The 21,869-nt window shown below is 41.9% G+C and overlaps 1 protein-coding gene and 1 long non-coding RNA gene across 2 annotated transcripts in view; one reads left to right on the plus strand and one right to left on the minus strand.

Annotated features, from left to right (window-relative positions):
- The window catches only part of SGPP2 (sphingosine-1-phosphate phosphatase 2), a 94,399-nt gene that overhangs the window by 1,950 nt on the left and 70,580 nt on the right, over window positions 1-21,869 (plus strand). The window lies entirely within an intron of this gene.
- LOC150022713 (uncharacterized) lies at window positions 4,080-6,791 on the minus strand. The gene is made up of 4 exons (XR_016509662.1): window positions 6,756-6,791; window positions 5,987-6,038; window positions 4,854-4,972; window positions 4,080-4,133 (listed from the first exon to the last, which is right to left on the minus strand). It is a non-coding gene; the product is annotated as an uncharacterized LOC150022713 (long non-coding RNA).

Here is a 21,869-nt window from a genome sequence, read left to right on the forward strand (position 1 = left end):
GTGTCTTTTTGTTGCTTGAAGAACCTGATTATTCACTGAACGAAACGCAAGGAGTTTCCCACTTCCCATCCAGCACACACCTCACTCCCTGTAGAGCAGGAAAAAGTAAGAGCAGGCAAAAAATTCACAATAAGAAATCCCCACAGCGATGTGTAATGGAGAAAAAAACATAAGAGTGTTTGATAAATGAGAGGTTCGTGAATGTTTTTAAAGGTGGGTTGGTGTCCAGTCGCCTGGGGAGATTAATTTGAGAATAGAGGTGGAGTTCCCAAAAGAAAGTGACTGCCTAACTGCCCCAGAGACTTGACAAGACTCTAAGGGGACAGCTGAGGAAATTTCCTCCAACAGCTGTCCTTTCCCTTGGCCTCTGGCCTTTGCCCAGCCCCTGCCTGAGACACCTGTCCTTTCTCTGAATAACCCCACTCATCGTTCAGTGGCAGAGGTCAGTTCCTCAAGAGACACCTTTGCTCACCTCCCATTCTCACTCTGCTTGTATAGGTTCTCTTTGTGCCCTGTGTTTCTTCATTACACCATGTATCACACTGTCTAAATACACCTTTAAAAAAATCCTCACGTGAAAATATATTTATTGATTTAAAAGAGAGAGAGACAGAAAGAAATATCGATGTGAGAGAGAAATAGCAAGCAGTTGCCTCCCATACTCGGGATAGAACCCAAAATAGGTATGTGCCCCACCAGCCGGGAATAGAACACACAACCTTCTGGTGTGCGGGAGTATGCTCCCATCAGCTGAGCCAACCAGCCAGGGTGCAAATACGTCTTCGTGTGGGGATCTAATTATTGCCAGTCTCCTGTGGTGGAAGGTCAGGTCTGAGAATTCGGGAAGTGAAGCATGTCTGGTGTGCCCTCTGTTCCCCCCAGCCGGCACCCTGCTCCACCCTCGTGGCCTGCCACATGGGAGCTCAGTGGAATGTGTGAGTAAATGAGTGTGGATTGCAATATAAAATCTGCCCTTTAAAGCAAATTAAGAATTTCTTGCAGGAAAGCGTCTCCTTGCTGCTCAGAGAGCCTGGGCCTTCAGTGAGACACAGGAGAGGCGTCCCCTCCTTCACAGCCAGCACAAAACTGTATTCACTAGGGAGCAGGAAAAAGGAAGAGAGGGCTAAGCGGTCGAGGCAAAAAATATGGAAGATTTAAAAAAATTTAAGAGTAAATATTGAAAATCAAATTTTCCACATAGCCTAGCAGTCAGGTAGCCCTAGGACATTGATTCAAGACCCTTCAAACAATAGAGTTGTTTTCTTCATTTGGTGACTTTAGATTGTAACAAATCTAATTTTATCACCTTCCACCTTTTCTCTATTTAATTCTTAAAACAGGCCAAGTACGGAAATGATTGACTAAGGACTTTCCTTTACAAGGTCTCTTAGCATCGCACACTGCTGGCTTACAAACTAACTTCATCTTGTACAAATCAGAGCTGGGCTGGGCTTGTACAAAGCTGTCACTGAGTAAGTCAGATGGGACTCCAGGTATGTCCCAACTGTCATGGATTTCACAGTTTTGAGTCCCGAAGGGTTAAATACTTTGTTGACTTTTTCTACTTAATGGCTTTACTTACTCCATCTCATTAAGAAAACGTGAAGTGTTGGGCCTTGGTTGGGAGCAGTGGAGATTGGGTAGAAAGAGAAATTGCTTTCGGTGTGCAAGGGTGACTATTGGAGGACGTTCTTGGCAGTAGCCAAGAGCAGGAGACAGAGATTCTGGGACAGTGCTATGAGGGCAAAGGCCCAATTAAAATTGTGTTTATTTGTTCTGGGGTAGAGCCAGCTTTGGATATAGTAATGGTATTTTGATTTTTATCAGCTTTGCTTACTCAACACAGTTGCATTAAGTTAGACTTTGCAGTGTCTTTTCTCATCATTATATTAAACTAGAGATAATCTTTACAAAGTACACTGTGCTTAATAAATACTCTGATAATTATTTGCTGAGACATAGTACTAAAGGTGGGTTGGAGAGGGGATCAAAGATAGGTTGTTTTAGAAGTTCTTTGCGCTCCTTTTTCCCACTTGAAACACTTGGGGCCCTCCAAGTCTGTCAATGTACAAAACCCCACCCTTGACTTGACTGGCTCACTAAAGCGCAAAGAACCAACACAGAATGCAGAGACCTGGGTCTGGCTCTGCCTTGGTGTCATTTTGACCTCAGTTGTTCCATATGCAAAATGAGCAGAGTGGAATAGAACCATGGCTTTCCAATAGTTGCGGTAAATTATAGTCAGAGGAGCTTTAAAAACAAACAAACAAACAAAAAAATGTCCAGGATCCAGGTCAGAAGTGGGGCCCAGAAAAGCTGTCAGACAGGTGGGAGCTCGGAATTATCTTGTCCTGGGAGCCACGACCCTTAGTTCGTTCAGGACAAAGGTAGTAATGGCTAGAGGAAGCTGCCATGGGGACTGTGACATTCTGGTTTGATTATAACTAAAATGACCAACAGGTCGAACTTCAAGTTGTGATTATGTGTAAATGAATGTTCAGGTTTGAAATAGTAAAATAGGCCATTTTGAAAAGGTACGTATGATCATTGTTTTTCCTAGTTACAGATACTATTCAGACTAGGAAATTTGAAAGTATACAAAGAAAAAGATCCATGCCCATTGTACCACTATCAAAGATGATGACTCAATAAATAGTAAACCTGATCTTTAATGCTTATATGTTATACATAGCATGGATGTACCAAAATTTAGTTGGCTTATTACTGGGACTTTGTTTCTAGTTTTCCATTAAAATAATATCTTTGTTGAAGTATCTTTCTTCATATCTTGATTGTCTTTAAATTGAGATATAATTAACATAATTAGTTTCAGGTATACAACATAATGATTTGATATTTGTATGTATTGTGAAATGATCACCACACAGTTACAATTTTTTTCTTGTGATGAGAACTTTTAAGATCTGCTCTCTTAGCAACTTTCAAATATACAGTACAGTATCGTTGACTATAGTCACCATGCTGTATATAAATTACATTTCCATGACTTATTTATTTTATAACCAGAAGTTGGTATCTGTTGACCATCTCCAACCATTTCACCCCTGTACAACCACCAATCTGTTCTCTGTATCTGAGTTCAGTTTTGTTTATTGCTGTTGTTTTTATATTCCACCTGTAGTGAGGTCATACAGTACTTGTCTTTCTCCGTCTGACATGCCACTTAGCATAGTCCCCTCAAGGCCTTTCCCCAAGGTTGTTGCACAAGGCAAGATTTCCTTCTTTTTTATGGTTGAATAATATTCCATTGTGTATATGTGGGCGGAAGCATGTGTTCTTTATCCATCCATTCATCCATGGACCCTTGGGTTGTTTCTATGTCTTGACTATTGTAAATAATGCTGCAATGAACAGGGGTTGCATCTGCCTTTTTCAGTTAGTATTTTCTTTTTCTTTGAATAAAGTCCCAGAAGGGGAACTGCTGGGTCATATGGAAATTCTATTTTTAATTCTTTGAGGAACCTCCATGCTGTTTTCCATAGTGGCTGCATTGATTTGCATTCCTACCAACAGCGCACAAGGGGTCCCTTTTCTCCAAATCCTCGCCAACACTTGTTTTCCTGTCTTTTCAATAATAGCCCTTCTAAGAGGTATGAGGTGATACATTTCTCATTGTGGTTTTGAATTGCATTTCCATGATGATTAGTGATGTCGAACATCTTTTCATGTACTTGTTGGCAATCTATTTCTTCTTTAGAAAAATGTCTATTCAAACTTTCTGCCCCTTCTTTAATTGTGTGCTTTTGTTTGTTTCTTTGTTTACTTTTTGCTATTGAGTTGTATGAGTTGTTTAAATATTTGGGAAATTAATCCCTTATCAGATATATGATTTAAAAATATTTGCTCCCTTCGCCAGGTGCCTTTTCATATGCTGGTAGAAATATGCATATAGAATGGCCTTAATAGGTGGTATTAGCAATCTGTCCTGCAGAAGGGGTGTGTTAGGGTACATAACTATAAGTGCAGGTGTTCCCACGCCCCCACCACTATTAGGTATTAACATTTGTTTAATCTTTGGGAAAAAATAGTACACTTCGGTGTCTGTCTCACTTTTCTTCCTTTATCTCCAACATTTATTGATCAACAACTGTGTTTCTGGGACAGTCTTCAGCCTTAAAGATACAAAGATAATAATATTTAGTTCCTGCCTTGGGAAAGCCACAGAGAAAATGATGCAGTGCAAAAAAGTACTAGACTAGAAGGATAAATACATGACCGGGGAGACAATAGTGGGAGTAATTCACCATCCTAAGAGGAGCCCATGAAGTCTGGAATCAGGTCTTAAAGAGTGAGTAGGAATCACATAGCAAAGAATGGGAGACTCTCTCTTCTCTACCTGGAAATCTCATGTGATAAAACATAAAGACACATTGTCTTTTCTGGTGAATAGCAATAAGTTCAACTTGGGTATAGTAAGAGTCCCAGTGGGAAATAGATGGCCTATGGAAAAAAGGTAACTGAACCCTTAAAATGGCAAATTTTATGTTATATATATTTTATCTCAATTAAAGAAAAAACACATAGGCTCTACCCCACATTCTGGTGGAGGAAGCATAACCTCCCCTCCCTAAGTGTGGGCTACACAAGGTAACTTACTTCTGAAGAGTACAATATGGACAGAGTACAAAAAAGAGGAATTTGACAGCATAGAAACCAGCCAGGTGGGGGAGGTTAGCATCAACAGTGATAAGTCATGTTGACCGTACTCTTGATGCATGTTGAAAAAGGCACTTCACCTCTCTGGCTTCCTCCCCAAACCCCTACCCTCAGTCTAAGCATGAGAAAGGCATCAACCAAATCCCAGGTGAGGGACATTCTACAAAACACCTGACCTGTATTCTTCCAAACTGCCAAGGTCGTCAAAAACAAGGAAAGTCTGAAAAAACTGTCACAGCCGGGAGGAGGCAAAGGAGACATGATGACTAAATATTGTTGTGCCCTGGATGGGCCACTGGAACAAAAAAGAAGGGCATTAGGTAAAAACTAAACAAGTCTGAATAAAGTATGGACTTTAGTTAATAATAATGTATCAGTATCATAATAAACATATTATGCTAATAATATAAAATATTAATGATGGGATTAATGCAGATTGTATGGGAAGGATGTGGAGTATATGGGAACTCTTAGTACTATGTTTTAAATTTCGCTTTGTGTTGAAACTGTTTAAAAAATAAAATCTATTTAAATGTTTTTTTAAAGGGGTGGGTAATTGAAGGGAGTTCAAAGATGGGTTCATTTACAAAGGTGGAGGCAGGATTAGAAAAAACTAACATAGTTTTGGAACAGGCAACTTTAGACTAAAAAAAGCAAGGGAAGTGGATAGGGCTCTGGTAACCCCAGCCCCAAGGAGAGCTTAGATGTCAGAGAGAGGCCCCTGCAGGGAGCTGAGGCCTTCAGCAGAGCAACATAGCCACCTCCAGGCAGAAGTAGTGGGGGAAACAGAGCTCAGACTCATTCTCCATATGCCTCCTCATATCCTGCCAGAGCCTCCCTTGGGCCAAATCCAATCAGAAGCCAGGGAGCTTGGAAGCCTGGCTGATACAGTCCATGGAAGGCAGCCTCCCTGAGGAGAGGTGAGGGACGAATGGAGAATATCCAAGCACAGGTTGCAGAAAGAGATCGGTGTGGTAATTTAATACTGGCTGGAATTTTGGGCTAGAGCCAGGGTATTAGGCTGTTAAGCCTTACTGGCTCCCTGAAGAATTTGGATTTCATCCTATAGACAGGGAGAAGGCAAATCAATTTCATCCCAGGTGTCAACTCAGAATTGACAACTAGGACACTCTGATAAGAAAGGTTCTCAGGGTGTCACATGCTTGATGGGAAAGAGTGTAGGATTGAATGGCGATGCCTGGGTGGGTGTTAAGGGAGCCTGATGCTGAAGCATTTGAGAAATGGTGATGTTATTGTATTTTCAAACAGCAGCAAATATGGGAAAAAACACGAAATCAAGCCTTAATACCTGTTTGGGGTTCTTCATGATACCTTTGAGTATCTCCTTCACCCATAAACACCTGAGGAGGAAAGAGACCACAGAGCATTTCCTAAGACGTTGGTTGCCGTGTTTTGAATCATGGGCCCCATGATTATGGATAAAATCTGATTGGATGGGGGTCAGCCCTTGAGTCAAAAGCAGCCTTCTATAGGCTGTTAGCGTCTTACGAAATGGACTGGCATGAGAACTCCATCCAATAGGGACAGCACATATCAATCAGATTGCTCTCTTAGGGAGTCTGAATGCAAGACCCAGACATAGAGAAATAAATGGCAGAGCCGTGATGAACTTCAGAGAAAAAGGGAAAGGCTGGAGGCGGAGGAAGTGGTAAGACTGAACCCCAAGGTGGAAAGGAGAGCGGAAAGACCTCAGCAGCAACAGCAAAAGCAAAAGGAAAAACTCTGAGCGGAGAAGGCAGTCTTGAGTATGGGAGATTCCATTTCTGAGGATAGAATGAGGGGCTCGGGCAAGGGGCCTGGCTGTGTGGCTGCCGGCACTGTGTCCTTACCTCCTGTCCCGGGCGAAAACCTGGGTGGGTCTCCCCTTCCAATTAAACTGCACTGGTCCTTGGTCCCTACTGCTCTGGAGATTGGCACATAATTGCGCTTAAATTGTTGGATCTACCATTTCTGTGTAGTTGGGAAGGGGGAAGGTCACAGAGGCCAGATCCCTCCTCCTCACCTGTGCATCCCCAGGACCTAACATGTGCCTGGAACATGGCAGGTACTAATATTACCTGTTGAACGAAGCATGAAAGGGGTGCCAATCTCCTCTTTCTCGACAGAAATGTGATCATCTGCTCTCTCTAGTCACACCGGCGGTTATTTTACCCTTCACCGCTCTACCTGGCTGTGTCTACTTTTACTGTAATGTTTTGTTGTGGTTGGCTCCTTCCTTTTTATCCAGGAAATGATGGAGGGTTTTAATTAATGAATAACTTTTTTACTGCTTTGCTTTCTTCAGTTGGGCACTGGGAGGGGAGTTTAGGTACCTCCGAAAGTTGGTGATGGTGAAACACCTGTCAGCTTAGTGTGTTAAATTACTGTTTTAGGAAGGCCATTCACAGTGAGCCCAGTCTAATCTTAACTTACTTGACTTAGAATTCAGATGTCAAAACTTTTAAATTCTAAAAAAGCACTTTCACTTCTGGGCTACACTTTGTGTTAATGATTAAATCCTGTCGTCCTGATAAGAATTACGTCTTGACAAAGGCATTTTGACATTTTATCTAGCACACAATTTTCCTGGGAGAAAATCCTGTCATGGTTTCCTGGCAGCACTTTTAGGGTGTTCCTATGTGTATCAGGAATCAAAGAAAATGCTAAAATTGGGGGCTTCTGCTGGTCTTTATTCTATTCCTGGCCTGGTGAGATATATCTGCATACTGAGAAAATGAGATACTGAAAAATCCAGTCATGACTATGATTCACATGTTTCTCCCCATGCTCTTGCTTTAAACACAATATGAGCTAATCAGCAAAGTGTTTCAGAAACAAAGAAGAAATCCTTAGGCCTGGCAAAGGTGGATGGACGGGGAAGGGTTAACTACCTGAGACCTTGACGGAGGGTGAGCCTGGGGAGTCTTGGAAAGGATGCGATGGTGCCCTTGGAACTATTTCAAATATTATCTCCAGCCCCCCAAATGCTCACGGGCAGTTTCATGTCCCTTAGTTTAACAAAGCAAAACAAAACATTGGGTTTGTTCTTGCTTTTGTTAACACCTACCTATTTGGTCATCATGCCTGCCGAAGAAATGCCCTCTCTGCCTTCTGTGGGTATGTTTTGATTTTTTCCAAATGGCAAAAACTTTATTTCCACAGAATTTTATGGGGACCAGCCCATCGAGCAGGCATTCCTATGGTAGGGTGAGTGAGAAGGCTCCTGAAGCTATGAAATGTTGGGTGCTGAGAGGCCAGGGCTTAATTGGCAGAGAAACGGCTAAGGGTGAACTATTATTTTTGCAGTTAAAAAAATAAATTATTCTCTCTTGGAAGAGGATTTAAAAAAAGGTAGCCATGAGCTAGAACATCAAAGATTTTGTTAAAAGCATCACAAGTGAAAGGTGACTCTGTTGGGAGTTGGTTGGGTATTGTTTTTCTTTCTGAATTTTGATCTTTTGATGACTTTTCAGTTAGGAAGATATCAAATAAGTGGTAATTAATTTTCATAATTTTCAACTATTAAAGTAATACATGCTTATGTCAGAAATAGTGGAAGAACACCAAAAAGTATGAAGAAGAAAACAAACAGCCTGTCATAATTTTGCAACCCAGAGAAAAATATTAACATTTAAGAGTATTGTTATTTCTATTGAACGTGCTATATACATAGAATATTAAAATTAGCTATTTTCACTCATATTGTGAGCATGTCCCCATGTCATTGAATATTCTTTTTTTAAGTATATTTTATTGATTATACTATTACAATTGTCCCAATTTTTTCCCCTTTGCCCACCTCTGCCTGGTACCCTCCTTCCTTCCAGCAATCCCTCCCTTAGTTTCATGTGCATGGGTTGTGCATGTAAGTTCTTTGGCTTCCCCCTTTCCTATACTATTCTTAACATTCCCCTGTCTATTTTGTTCTTACAAGTTATGCTTCTTAATCCCTGCATCTTTTCCCCCATTTTCTTCCTTCCCCCTCCCAGCTGATAACCCTCTAAATGATCATACCTATGATTCTGTTCCTATTCTGGTCATTTGCTTAGTTTGTCTCTGTTTTTTTTGGTTCAGTTGTTGATAGTTGCGAGTTTGTTGTCATTTTAGTGTTCAGAGTTTTGATCTTCTTTTTCTTAAGTAAGTCCCTTTAACATTTCCTATAATAATGGCTTGGTGATGATGAACTCCTTTAACTTTACTTTATCTGGGAAGCACTTTATCTGCCTTTCCATTCTAAGTGATAGCTTTGCTGTGTAGAGTAATCTAGGTTGTAGGTTCTTGCTTTTCATCACTTTGAATACTCCTTGACAGCCCCTTCTTGCCTGCCAAGTTTCTTTTGAGAGATTAGCTAATAGTTTATGGGAACTCCTTTGTAAGTAACTGCTTTTTCTCTTGCTGTTTTTAAGATTCTCTCTTTATCTTTAGCCTTTGGCATTTTAATTATGATGTGTCTTGTTGTGGTCCTCTTTGGGTCCAACTTGTTTGGGACTCTCTGTTCTTCCTGGACTTGTATGTCTATTACCTATGCAAAATTAGGGAAGTTTTCTTTCAAATAAGTTTTCAATTTCTTGTTCTTCCTCTTCTCCTGGTACCCCTATGATTTGGATGTTGGTACATTTAAAGTTGTCTGAGAGATTCCTAAGCCTCCCCTTGCTTTGTTTGTTTGTTTGTTTTATTCTTGTTTCTTCTTTCTGTCCTGGTTGAATGTTTCTTCCTTCCTTTTGTTCCAAATCATTGGTTTGAATTCTGGCTTCCTTCCCTTTACTGTTGGTTCCTGGTATATTTTTCTCTATTTCACTTAGTGTAAACTTCATTTCTTACTTTATATTTTTGCCATACTCTAGGAGTTCTCTGAGTATCCTGATCACCAGTGTTTTAAACTCTGCACCTGATAGGTTGGTTATCTCCATTTCATTTAGTTCTCTTGCTGGGGTTTTGTACTGTTCTTTCATTTGGGCCATATTTCTCTATCTCCTCAATTTGGCAGCCTCCCTGTGTTTGTTTCTATGTATTAGGTAGAGCTGCTTTCATTCCCTGTCTTAGCAGTATGACGCATGTAGCAGAAGCACCTGTAAATTGTGTGGGGCAGAGTGTTAGGTAATTGCCAGGGTGAGCAAACCCACTTCACCTCTTTGTGGTTCTGCTTGTGGTGGGGGGCTTGGAGAAGGGACAATGCTTCTGCCTGGCTTCTGGAAATTTTCCCAGCTCTTTTTCTGTTTCCAGTCACTTCACCCACTTCCTATATGGGACTAGAACTTTTCCAGTTGCTGTTGTGGGGTTTGCATATATTCTAAGACCATACAGGCCCTTTAAATGGCAAAAATCTGGCAATTTCTTCCGCTGCCCCAAACGCCACTGGCTTTCACAGCCAGAGGTGCTTGGGGTTTATCTTCCCAGTGCTGGAACCCTGGGCTGTACTGTCTGGCCTAAGGCTGCGATCACTCACTCCCAGGTTACCCCTCCTGATTTTTACCCACCGCATGTGAATGTGGGACTGTCTGTTCCACTGTCGTGCCACTTGTCCGAGCCCCATTGCCTCTCTGCCCCATCTCTGTGACTCCGCCCCTCCTACCCATCTGGATTAATGTAGCATCTTTAAATCCTTGGTTGTCAGACTTCCATATAGCTCAATTTTCTGATGGTTCTGGTTGTTATTTGCTTTTGAGATCTGGTTGTAATTCTTTCTATGGTTGCATGAGGAGGCTAAGTGTGTCTACCTATGCCTCCATCTTGACCAGAAGTCTGAATATTCTTTAATTATATGATTTTAAAATATAATCACTTATCATATGTCTCAGGTGAGATCTCCAGAGCTGTCTGCCACCCTCTGCAATGTACAACAGAACTAATTAATTTTTTTGCCTAGCCGCTATTACAGTATCATAATATGGGGGGGAAACACTCTCTAAGCATAAAGTGCTTTCCTGACTGAGAGTTGCCAGGGAATGTAGGCTTTCCCTAACCCTTTCAGAAACCCCCACCCCCACCCAAGGCTACTGAAATATCTGAAAGCTTTCACAGGAAGCAAAGGATGGGCCTGAGCTGGAAAGAACAGTCAAGGACAGGGACCAGGCATGGCTTATCTAAACCCAGTCACCTTGAAGGGAGTTAGTTATTTATTTCCCTTCTCTCCCTCAGACTCCAACTATTTTCTCTTTACAAGGAAAGATTAGAAATATGTTAGTTATGAGCTTATGTTAACTGATGTACAATCATGTGACAGATCACATATATGCATATATGGAGTGCTGTTGAAAGTAATAACTGAGACAATACATTTTCCAAAAGGCAATTAGGCAGTAAGTGGGTAGTATAAGTGTGAAGAATTCTGAAATAAGCTTCTCTTGTGGCTCTCAGGAAATAATTTGATATTTAGACAAAGATAAACATTGCAACAGCCTAAAGACAAACATTAGAAAATGGTTTAAAAAATCAATAAGCATGTCATTGTGTGAGGATAAAAAAATCATTGTTAGTTTTTAAGTATGTTTTTTGATTTTAGAGAGAGATGAAGGGAGGGCGGGAGGGAGGGAGAGAAAGAGTGAAACATTAATATGAGAGAGAAACACCAATTGGTTGCCTCTCAAGTGCTCCCCGACTGGCAATTGGACCCCCAACCCTTTGGTGAATGGGAAAATGCACCAACCAACTGAGCCATACTGGCTAGGGCTCATTGTTTATTTTTTAATTACAGTTGACATATAATATTATACTAGTTTCAGGTGTACACACCAGTGATTAGATATTACATAACTTACTAAGTGAGCATGCTGATAAATCTTGTACCCATCTGACTCCATGCATAGTTATTAGAATATTATTGCCTATATTCCCATGACTGTCCTGTTACTACCAGTTTGTACTTCTTAATCCCTTCATCTTTTCGACCCAGCCTCCCAACACCCTCCCATCTGGCAGCCGTCAGTTTGTTCTCTGTATCTATGAGTCTGTTTCTGTTCTGCTTGCTCATTTATTTTGTTTTTTAGATTCAGCTTTTGAAAAGTGAAACTTATTTATTTAATCTTTAAAAGTTAGTGCTAAACATATATTTACTATGCAACCCACAATTGCACTTCTGGGCATTCATCCCAGAGATACACGGATTTATTCACACAAAAACCTATACATGATTTTCATAGCAGCTTTATTTGTAATAGCAAAAACTGGAAGCAAGCAAAATGTCTCTCATCAGAAGCATGGCTCAGTAAACCATGGTTCCATGCAATACTATGTGACATAGAAGGAACAACTCATGGACTTACCCACCAACTGGATGGATTTCAAGGGAATTACGCTGAGTGAAAAAGCCATTCTACAAAGGTCACATACTGTATAATTCCATTTTTATAACTCTTAAAATGACAAATTTATAAAAATGGAAAACAGCTTAGTGGTCGCCAGAGGTTAAGAATGGGGAGATGACTCTAAAGGGGTTGGAATGGAGGGAGATCTCTGGGATGACAGAATAACTTAGTAACTTGGTGACAGTGGTGTTTACGTGAGTCCACACGTGTGGTGAGATGCCAGAGCTATACAGACACTCGGCCGATGTCAGATTCCTGCTGTAAATAAGGTGTTTGTAACTATGTAAGCTGTAACCATTGCGGAAACATGGCTGAAGGGCATGTGGGACCTCTGTGTACTGCCTTGGCAATTGCTTGTGAACCTATCGTTATTTCCAAATAAAAGGGTTTTAAAATACCAATACTGCTTTCTCAAAATTGATCCTGCCCCCCTCCTCAACAGCTTGTAGCGCAGGGATTCTTTGCACGTGTGCGGGAAGTCCCGGAAACACGAGTCAATGTCCCGGAGCCTCTCCTCTGAGGCGCCTGGTTCCAGAGCCCTGGGGCTTGATTGTAAACCTCCTGCTGGCTGGCCTGGGCTACCTGCCCGGGGAGAATGTGGAGAAATGTTTGAAGGTTAGAAAAGCAGGTTTGCCCTTGGCTGTAGGCCAACTGACTTGCGTCACAGCTGCAGGTACTTTGCATTACAGCAATTTTGTGTGTGTGCGTCTCGTTTAGTCAATCCGCTTCAGGTGGGTGTTGTAAGTACGTCAGTCTGCCCTCAGTTGTCACTTTGTCTCGACTAAAAACTGATACGCTCAGTATCTTCAACCTTCCTCCCGACCTACCAGCTGCTTTCAGCCCTCCAGTCCCTTGAAAATGACGTTCTTACCTTTCTGAGATTTACACTTCAGTGTCACTTTATCACCCACGTTTTTTTCTTGTGATAAAGTAGGAACCAAAATGAGATAAAACCATGAGATTTAGTATAAGATATCATTTGGGGGGTTTACTGTGCCCATGTGTAATTTCATGGAGGATACCGCCATTGATTGTGAGTTAAAAATGATAAAAGAGATGATTGTCTCTGATATTCATAAAAAGTATCATAGATTTCTCTTGATTTCAACTGTACCCTCAATGCCAATGGCAGAGGCTATGGAAGGGGTGCACAAACTCACATTTTAATGGCTGCTTTTTCTAGGCTCAAGTCAACAATATATCCATTCCCCAAGTGGTAGAGTTTTGTTCTTCTCTCACAGGTACCATCACCATATCTAATTTATCAGATATCTGATTGTAGAAGGTTTTGTTCCTTCTGTAGTCTACAAAAGGAAAAACTTAACTACGATATCCAAAGGATATCTTGAAAGCAATTAAAATTCCACCTAGTTCTAGACTTGGAAACACATCCATGATATGTTCAACCAAAACCAGCAGATTTTTAAAAAATGATATTTATAATATGACCCAATTTTTAAAACTGTATAAACATGTATTGGAACATAGTTTTTGAAAAAAATTTGGAATGATGAATCAAATTTTACCAGTAGTTCTCTCTAGACATAGGAAAAAAAAAAAAATCTTACTCATACTTATCTGTATTTTCTGCATTTTTTTAAATAATAGAAGGTAATAGTTTCATTTTTAGAGAAAATTAAACCATTTTTATTTTATAGAAAAAAAATCTCTTTTAAAGATCTTTTGTGCTTTTGAGGAATAATAGTTACTAAGATAACTACCATTGTTCCATATAAGAATTTTCTACATTGACAAGCATTGACATCTTTGTCACAAGGTTCCAAATATCATAGGATTGGTTATGATCCCTACCTGAGGGGATATTAGTAAATCATGTGAAGCCCTCCCAAGCCTTCTTAGATGAAACAAAATGGCTCCCTCCACGTCTCTTACCCAAAGACACCATGTGAAATGACAAAACCCCGTTTCCGACTCTGTCCAAACAACCACGTGAAATACCAACAGCTTAAAATGCATCATGTCATTTTGCACCAATGGAAATATCTTAATGCATGGAAAGATTTCAGCCCTGAGAAAGATGTCTTCTTTTCTTGGCCAAAGCGTATTATTAGAGTTCAGAAAAGTCTTCAGAAAAGCAGATGTTGAATGTTATCACCCTCTCTCTTCGGTCTGTATTTGACAAGGATCTCTTGTTTCTTTAAAAGTTGTTCTAGAAGATGTCTTTTTATTGTCATAGGCCCAAGCAGTTTTCAGTGGTGTTAGCTCTTTAGTCACCTGTTGGCAATGTCTTGGGAATGTTTTGTGTTAGATCTTGGTTTCTCTTAATCTGATGACAGTGGTTCAAGTAAAAAGATGCTAAAGTAGGTTCAATTTAGGGGCATTGCAGCTACCACTGCCAAGTGTTTGATGTGGTTTGTAATCGAATGATACTGGAATTTATCAATTTTATTTTAAAGTAAAACATAATTATGAATTTCAAAAATGAAATGAATAGACATTTTCTTTGAAAGAATTAATAAGTATTCTAAGAATATGACTTTTTCACTTTCCTGAATAAATGTAAAACTATTTGTAGATGATAATAATTTTAATGTAATTTTAGTTAGAGTTGTATTAAATCTCTGGGTTAACTTGGGGGTAATTGACCACCTTATGATATATATACTGGTGTGTTCTAATGCAGTTGAGTTTCATGTGTTGATTTGGTAACGTTGCCACACTTTGATTAAATCTAACAAATTGTCTCATTTCCTTGTGTTTGATATGACAGTGAAAAAAAAACCAACAGATTTTATCTCTTCTTTTCCAATTCCTGTACCTTTCATTTGTTTATTTTTTCCTCTTTACTGCACAGACAGGGACCTGACCAGTATCGGGTTGAGCAGCCGTGGTGGTAGCAAACACTTTTGTCCTTGACTTTAAGGGAAATTGTATTAACATTTCACTATAAAGCATTATATTTGATGTAGTTTTCCCATCCCTTCTAGAGTTTGTTTGCCAAGAGATGTTCTCATCAATTAAGACTGAATTGTATTGAATTCTTTTTCTGTGTCTAATGAGAGGATCATATGTGGATTTTAAAAACAATCTCCTTTAATCTTATAAAAGGGTGAGTTAAAAGAGAATTTCTTTGTTGGACCAGTCTTTCCTTATGGCAGATACTCAGTCTTTGTCATGATGTAATCAAAAACAATATTTACTGTTTCTAGCAAATAGAAAAATATTATTAAATAGACTTTCTGTATTAGTGTATTTTAAAAGTGTCTTCCAGCTCACACCTTCCCAGCCTTTTGGCTGGTTGCTGAGGTTTTTCATAAGCACAGAAAAACACTGGACATCTTAATGATGCATTTTATCTTCATGTGTCCGTAGATACCAGTATCATAAAAGGTGCTGAATTATGTAAATATCCTTAAACATAGAAAATATTCAGTTCACGGGGTTTAAACTAAATTAGTTTGTTTTGGATAAACATGAAAATGCTTTAAAAACAGGCAGTTTCTTTTTGCACTGTGTTTCCGTGCTCATATGTGAACTCTGAAGTGTCTAGCAGTTTATGCATCTAATCAAATAAAGTAACATTGGAGAGATTTGGCTCAGGGGCACCTTAACTTCCTCCCGCCTCAGAGCGGGCACCGTTTATAGTGCTCAGTATTGGAAAGCTTTCAACTACAAGCCCAGCAAGAACCTGCAGATCAATCAGAGTGGGGCCCGTGTGAACAAACCTGAAATCAGAGTGACTAAATATTGAATCACGGTGTTATGCCAAGGAACGCCTCAGGAGCAATTGGCACATTTGCATGTAGTGACCTTTATAAAACACCCACACATAGAAGGAAAATGACATTTTAGTAGTTTCTCCTCTAACAATAGCCATAACATTACAAGTGAAAATATATCACCGGAATGGCGATTATCTCATGAAGCAGAAGTGCTACATCTTGAAATAAAATTCAACCTGGCTGTGCCCTGGGAATCATTTTAAAAACAACACCTTTCAGCTTATTTTATTATTGAAACTAAGGACTTCCAAGGGGCCAGTGCGGAGAAAAGGTGCAGGGATGGACTTTCCTGTTGCTCCTCCTACTGCTTCCTCTCCCCAGCAGCCTGCAGGGTCAGAGTGGTGCCGGGGCCACAAGTATGTTTTCCGGTTTTTACTTTTGGGGCCACTGACTTTAGTGGTGTTGGCCGACGTGGTGTGGGTTGTGGGAGCCCCGCACGGCCGCACTGCCTCTGCTCGGCCGTGTGTCCCACGAGCTGCACTTTGGAGGAAGCAGCGGAATGAATGGGCTAAGACGGCGCTTTGCTCCCTACACCCCCAGACCACGTCTCCTCGGGCGTGGCCCGTAAGCTTTCTCACCTTGGTTTCCTTATGTGTGAAGTGGGGGAAGTGATCACATATGCCTCCTAGAGTTCTGAGGCGTAGGTAAGATCACCAGGACGTGTGCTGAGCACGTTGGGTCTGGCGTCAAGTGAGCCCTCAGATGCCAACTTTTCTCTGTTGTTTCTGGCAGCTCTCCACCACCAATGCTTCTGCTCCTGCCACCGCCAAAGCCCTGCCGCCGCATTGATCCAACAGGTCTTTTCTGGAATGAGTTGCATCTCACGGTAGGGCTTGGGCGGCAGGGGAGGAGGCATGTTGGACCATCCGGGCACAGGCGCACATCTGCCTTCTGTGCCATTTCTGCATGGCTTCTACCTGAAAATCGGGACCAATTTTATGATTTACGTGGTTGCTTATTAAATTTTCCATTCCTTTGGTGCTTCCTTTTGACAGTTTGTAGCATCCAGTCATTTGCCGTAAAAAATATTTTCCTAAATTCTGCTTCCTGTGAGCTTACTGAGTTATGGAAAGTGTATCTCAGAGTGTTTCTTGCTCTGAGATAACAGTTAATGTCCAGCCAGCGTAACAATACGTCAGGCCCTGGATTGGACTCTGAGCACTCAGCAACGGAAATGGCCACTGCCCCATGCCCTTGCAGAGCTCTCTGTCTACCCGGGGGACAGGTAAGCCCATGAACATAACATCGGTGTGGAAGGGACACATTCTCAAGGATCATCAAGGTTCAACTGAACAAGATCTTTCTTTCTCGGTTTCCCTCATTCCCTGTAAGAAAACTCATAAGAGAGCCCTTTGAAAGAAGTTGCTCTTTAGCTTTCTTGGAGAGTTTGAAACTTACCAAATGTAGAATGAGTTCAGCTGATGTACTCAGATTTTAGACAACAATAAATGTGGACATCATATGGGAAAAAGTCCTGTTTGTAAATTGCAACATATGACATATAGATATCATGCTTAAGGCTAGAATGTTGTAAGTTAAGAGAATTTGAAAATGGGAAAAGAAATTGTGTGCATGGGTAATAAGAGAAAGCTTTGAGCATGTGGGTATCAGAGTTCCTGTCAATCCCTGGCCAAACCCCCAACTAGGAGAGTGTCAACTCTTCAGTGACCAGAAAAAGAAGAACCTTCTACTGGTCTTCATTTCCTTTGCCTATGTCAGAGTTTTGAGAATAAGGTGATCCCTACACAGTCTCACATGGCTAATGGCCGTCCATGTGGGGGGAAGATGGTAATGCATTGTTACTGCTGGGACCCAGCCTTGCCTGGGTCGTGGTCCTCCTTTAACCACGAAATGGAGGTCCCAAACCAGAGCCTGGTGGTCCAAATGTTGGCCCCGTACATGCTTTGTTCACACATGGTTTTATTAGTAAGACCTTTCTAGATTTTCTGGCTTATTATTATTATTATTATTATTTAAGAAAATGGGACATGTAGCAGCATTGGCTTGCATTCTACACAACCTTAAGAGGTTGGTTTCCAGGTGCAGTTGTCTCCTGGGACCAGGGCAGGCTCCCTGGGTCCCCATCAACCTCTCTTGTCTCATGCCTGCAATGGTTTTGCTTATTTACGTCACCACTTGCTTGACCCATGTAAGTATTTGTATTTGCTGCTCCTGGTCTAGAAAATTCCAGAGTAAAGGACAGTAGTTAGGGGTCCCAGGGAAGAAACCCTCAGAAATGGTAGGGGCAGCTTCTCGTGGGTGCTGCCACAAACTATCAGAAGGAATGCCAAATTCGATATGCCTCAATGCAACCATTTAAAACATAACTTTGGCCCAAAGTTTAGGAGAAGAGCCATTCTGAAGTGGCATAGAAAGTAAACCTGCGCTGCCTGATGCTACACTTTGAAAAACTGAGTTACTGGGACTTTCAGGAGGTATTGCTCTGGGCGGCAGGGAGCCCTGGTATCCAGGCCAAGGCTGCCCACCAGAAGAGGGAGGGACCATTGCGTAACCAGAGAGGGACGCGAGGTTGATGAACCAGATATGTAAACAACAGATTGTTCAGTTTCAAGGAGAAAACCATGCGAAGTGTATAGAACTAATCTTTACTGCATTTCACAGAGGCGGCTTTGTTTAATTCCCCTAATGATAATATAGTCCTTCTCCAGATATTAGTGAGTGCCTGCCATGTGCTGAGCTAGGCGCTGAGAGCACAGGGATGAATAAAGCCCTACTGAGCTCACAGGCAAGAGAAGGGCGCAAGACACTGACAATGATTAGAAATAAGTGCAGTGAGGAAACAGCTCGACAAGGGGATAGATGGTGAGTGAGGGAGAGAGAGGCGCCTCCAGCACCACGAGGAAGCAGCTTCTGTCATCGCCACATTACTGCTGGGGACACTGAGGCAGGCCGTGACCAGGTGGTATTTGGTGGAAGCTGGCCTCTGATGCAGGTCAGACTCCAGAGCACATCCTTGGGAACAGTCATCCAGCTGGGAAGTGAGGGGCTACTGACTGTCTACATCTAAGGGGAGACCGAGGGGCTCACCCAGGACTCTGTGTATGAGAAGAATTCAACCTTGGTGGCATCAAGTTTATTTAAATGTTTCTGCTATAGAGAGTCCCTTTGTGCTGGGTCAAAAGCACAGCTCCTGATTTTTGCCATGACTTCCAGGTCTCCACTGGCCAAGTGTGACTGTGGAAACAAAGGGACTATATTCCGTACGGGGAGCTGCCTGGACTCACTGGCACCAGATTTATGTGCAGGATGGAGGATGGTGGAGGGACCACTGGCTCCGGACTCCAGCTGCTTGCGTTCGAACACTTCCTCGCTGGAGTATAAACTTGCATCAGTTAGCACTGGGGGACTCAGTCTCCTCCCTGCAAAGCAAGGAAAATCCTGGTTCCTACCTTAGCGCCTGGCGGCCAGTTGCCTCTGAGATGATGCGGGTCATGGAAGCACCGTGTAAGTGCTCACTCTGAGTACCGTTTCTCCCGGGGGCTGTTAGAGAATCTTCTCATCGTTGGACGTTATGCACACACGGCAGAGCTAGCCTCAGAAAAAAACATATATGTTTTTTCCACCCAGAACACTCTCATTTACAAGTTTCTAAACTGGAAACAGCCTGGTGGCATGGCGACGGACCGCGCTCCCCTGATGGCACATTTCTGAAGCACAGCATGCTCAAAAATTTTATCTTCCTATTCGACATGCTTTTGCAGACGGCACAATATGGAAATGGTCAGACTCCTAATTAGGACAGTGGTCCAGAGCCAGAATCCAATCACCCAGTTGACAAAGAACTTGGTGCAGAGAACGGCGACCAGCTGTTCCCCATCTCCAGTGAGCAGAGAGTCGGAGGAAATGGGCTTAAGCTGCGTGAAGGATTTGGGTTATTTATGGTAGGATTTCCTGACAGCGAAGGTTGCTCAACGTTAGGACTGGATTAGAGAGAGGGGTTGTAGAATTTCCGTCCGTGGGGATTTTGCAAACGTGGTCCTGCTTGTGCGGTGACGGCAGGGGCTGCCTTCCAACTGTGCTCGCTGTCTTGTCCCTCCCCCTTTCTGCCCGTATGGTGCCCTAAGCAAGTGAGCCCTCTCTGGAAGACTAGTGAGGACGTGTGCAGAGAAGGGACCCGGGCTCCCAGTTAACTCGTCAGCTTTCTGACACACTGATGGCAGGCTTTGACGCTCTGGATGACAACCAAGGAACCGTGACCTGGTTTAGTTAAGCTCAGACTGAAAAGCTCACCCGGGTCAGGGAGAAAGCAACTCTGGTCATATTTAGGGCTTGGGCAACTGTAGGGGACACTTCCTCATCCTGAAGAAGGCAGCCCTCTCCAAGATTGAGCTCTTTTTGCCGCAAGCCCGGTGGGAATGCACACCGTTGCCAGACGTCGAGTCTCAGAAGAGTATGACATCTAAAAGTCTGAAAATCTTGGCAACTAATTTTTAAGAAACCAGTTACTTGAGGGCCAAAGTGAGTATGTCACTGGGTCTTAGTCCAGCGTGCAGGGCGCTCTTCTGTGACATTTTCTCTACCAGGTCACATGGGCCCTGTGGCCACAGGCCACGTTCAAACACAAGCTTGAGGCAGCAGAATTTCACTCTTAGAAAGAGAACCTCTGCTGCACTGTGTACAAATATGGAATCATTATGTTGTACACCTGAACAAAAATAATGCCACATGTCAACTATACCTCAATAAAAAAAACATATGAGAACCTCTGTATTCATGGAGTGAACCATACGAAATCACTATTTTAGCCCTGCGAAGTAGCTCAGTTGGGTAGAATGTCATCCCTATACACCAAGGTTGTGGGTTCGATCCTCAGTCAGGGCAACCAATGAATGCACAAGTAAGTGGAACAACAAATCGATGTCTCTCGCTGTCTCTCTTTTAAAAAATCAATAAATTTTTTAAAAATTTAATAATTCATTATTTTGTAGATTAAAAATGATCAAATATTGTCAATTTCATGGACTTCAATCTACAAGTAGTTTTTCACCCATTTAGGAAAAATAAGAATATAAAATATCGGCGGTGTTTTTCCCCGGCAGCATTGACCATTTCTGCCTCCTCGGAGACTAAGAGAGAACTCCTTTATTGCTCCACAGCCCTGTGTTATCTCTTAGCACAACACACCTGGCGGAGGCGACATCGGCCATCACCTGGGCAGCATCCACGCAGCAGAGAAAGCCTGCCCTCCCCAGGACTAGTGGCTTTGAGATCGTTGAAGCTCTCTTAAAAGGAGTATCGTCATTTGTGGGAACTTCTCAAAGAGCTCACCCTTCTCTTTCTCTTTCCCTCTCCCCTGTATTTATAGGCTGCCATTTTCTACCATTACCATTATTTGGAAATGAACTGCACATAGCTGAGGACAAAACAATTGTCATCACAGGCACACCGGCAGGTCACCGCTCCCAAACAGGAAGATTTCAGTCTCAGCCAGGGTCCTTGATGATTCAGTGGAAATCAAGTCGCTTAACGGACAGTGCCATTCTCTTAAAGGCATGGGGGGGAAGATGTGGCTGGCAGACCCCTCAGAGGCACCCGGAGTGGAGGTCCCTCCTCTGCTGCCAGGTCTCCCTGCCACCTTCCCTGACACTTGAGGGGACAGTGCCCAGCCTTGATCGTGTTAGAACAGAAAGACAGACACAAGAAGGACCGCACTTTTCTCTCTGGCCTTCCCAGTGTGTCCTAGCACTCAAGCTCTAATGCAAGTACTTCTCCGGTCAGTTCAGACAGCTCTCCACATCAATAGAGTGACAGATTTCTTTCCTTTCTTTCTTTCTTTCTTTCTTTTTCTTTCTTCCACTCTTTTTCTTTCTTCCTTCCTTTCGTTCTTTCTTTCTTTCTTTCTTTCTTTCTTTCTTTCTTTCTTTCTTTCTTTCTTTCTTTCTTTCTCTTTCTTTCTTTCTTTCTTTCTTTCTTTCTTTCTTTCTTTCTTTCTTTCTTTCTTTCTTTCTTTCTTTCTTTCTTTCTTTCTTTCTTTCTTTCTTCCACTCTTTTTCTTTCTTTCTTTCTTCCTTTCTTTCTTAACCATTTGAGGCTTACTTTATATTGATTTATAAAAATCAGCTCCTTTGTGTATTTCCTTCATAGCATATTTCCTTTGTGTATTTGACCAAATGCATCATGCATT

This window comes from Furipterus horrens, unplaced genomic scaffold (genome assembly GCF_987537825.1).
Source record: "Furipterus horrens unplaced genomic scaffold, mFurHor1.1.pri manual_scaffold_1, whole genome shotgun sequence".
Taxonomy (NCBI): Eukaryota; Metazoa; Chordata; class Mammalia; order Chiroptera; family Furipteridae; genus Furipterus; species Furipterus horrens.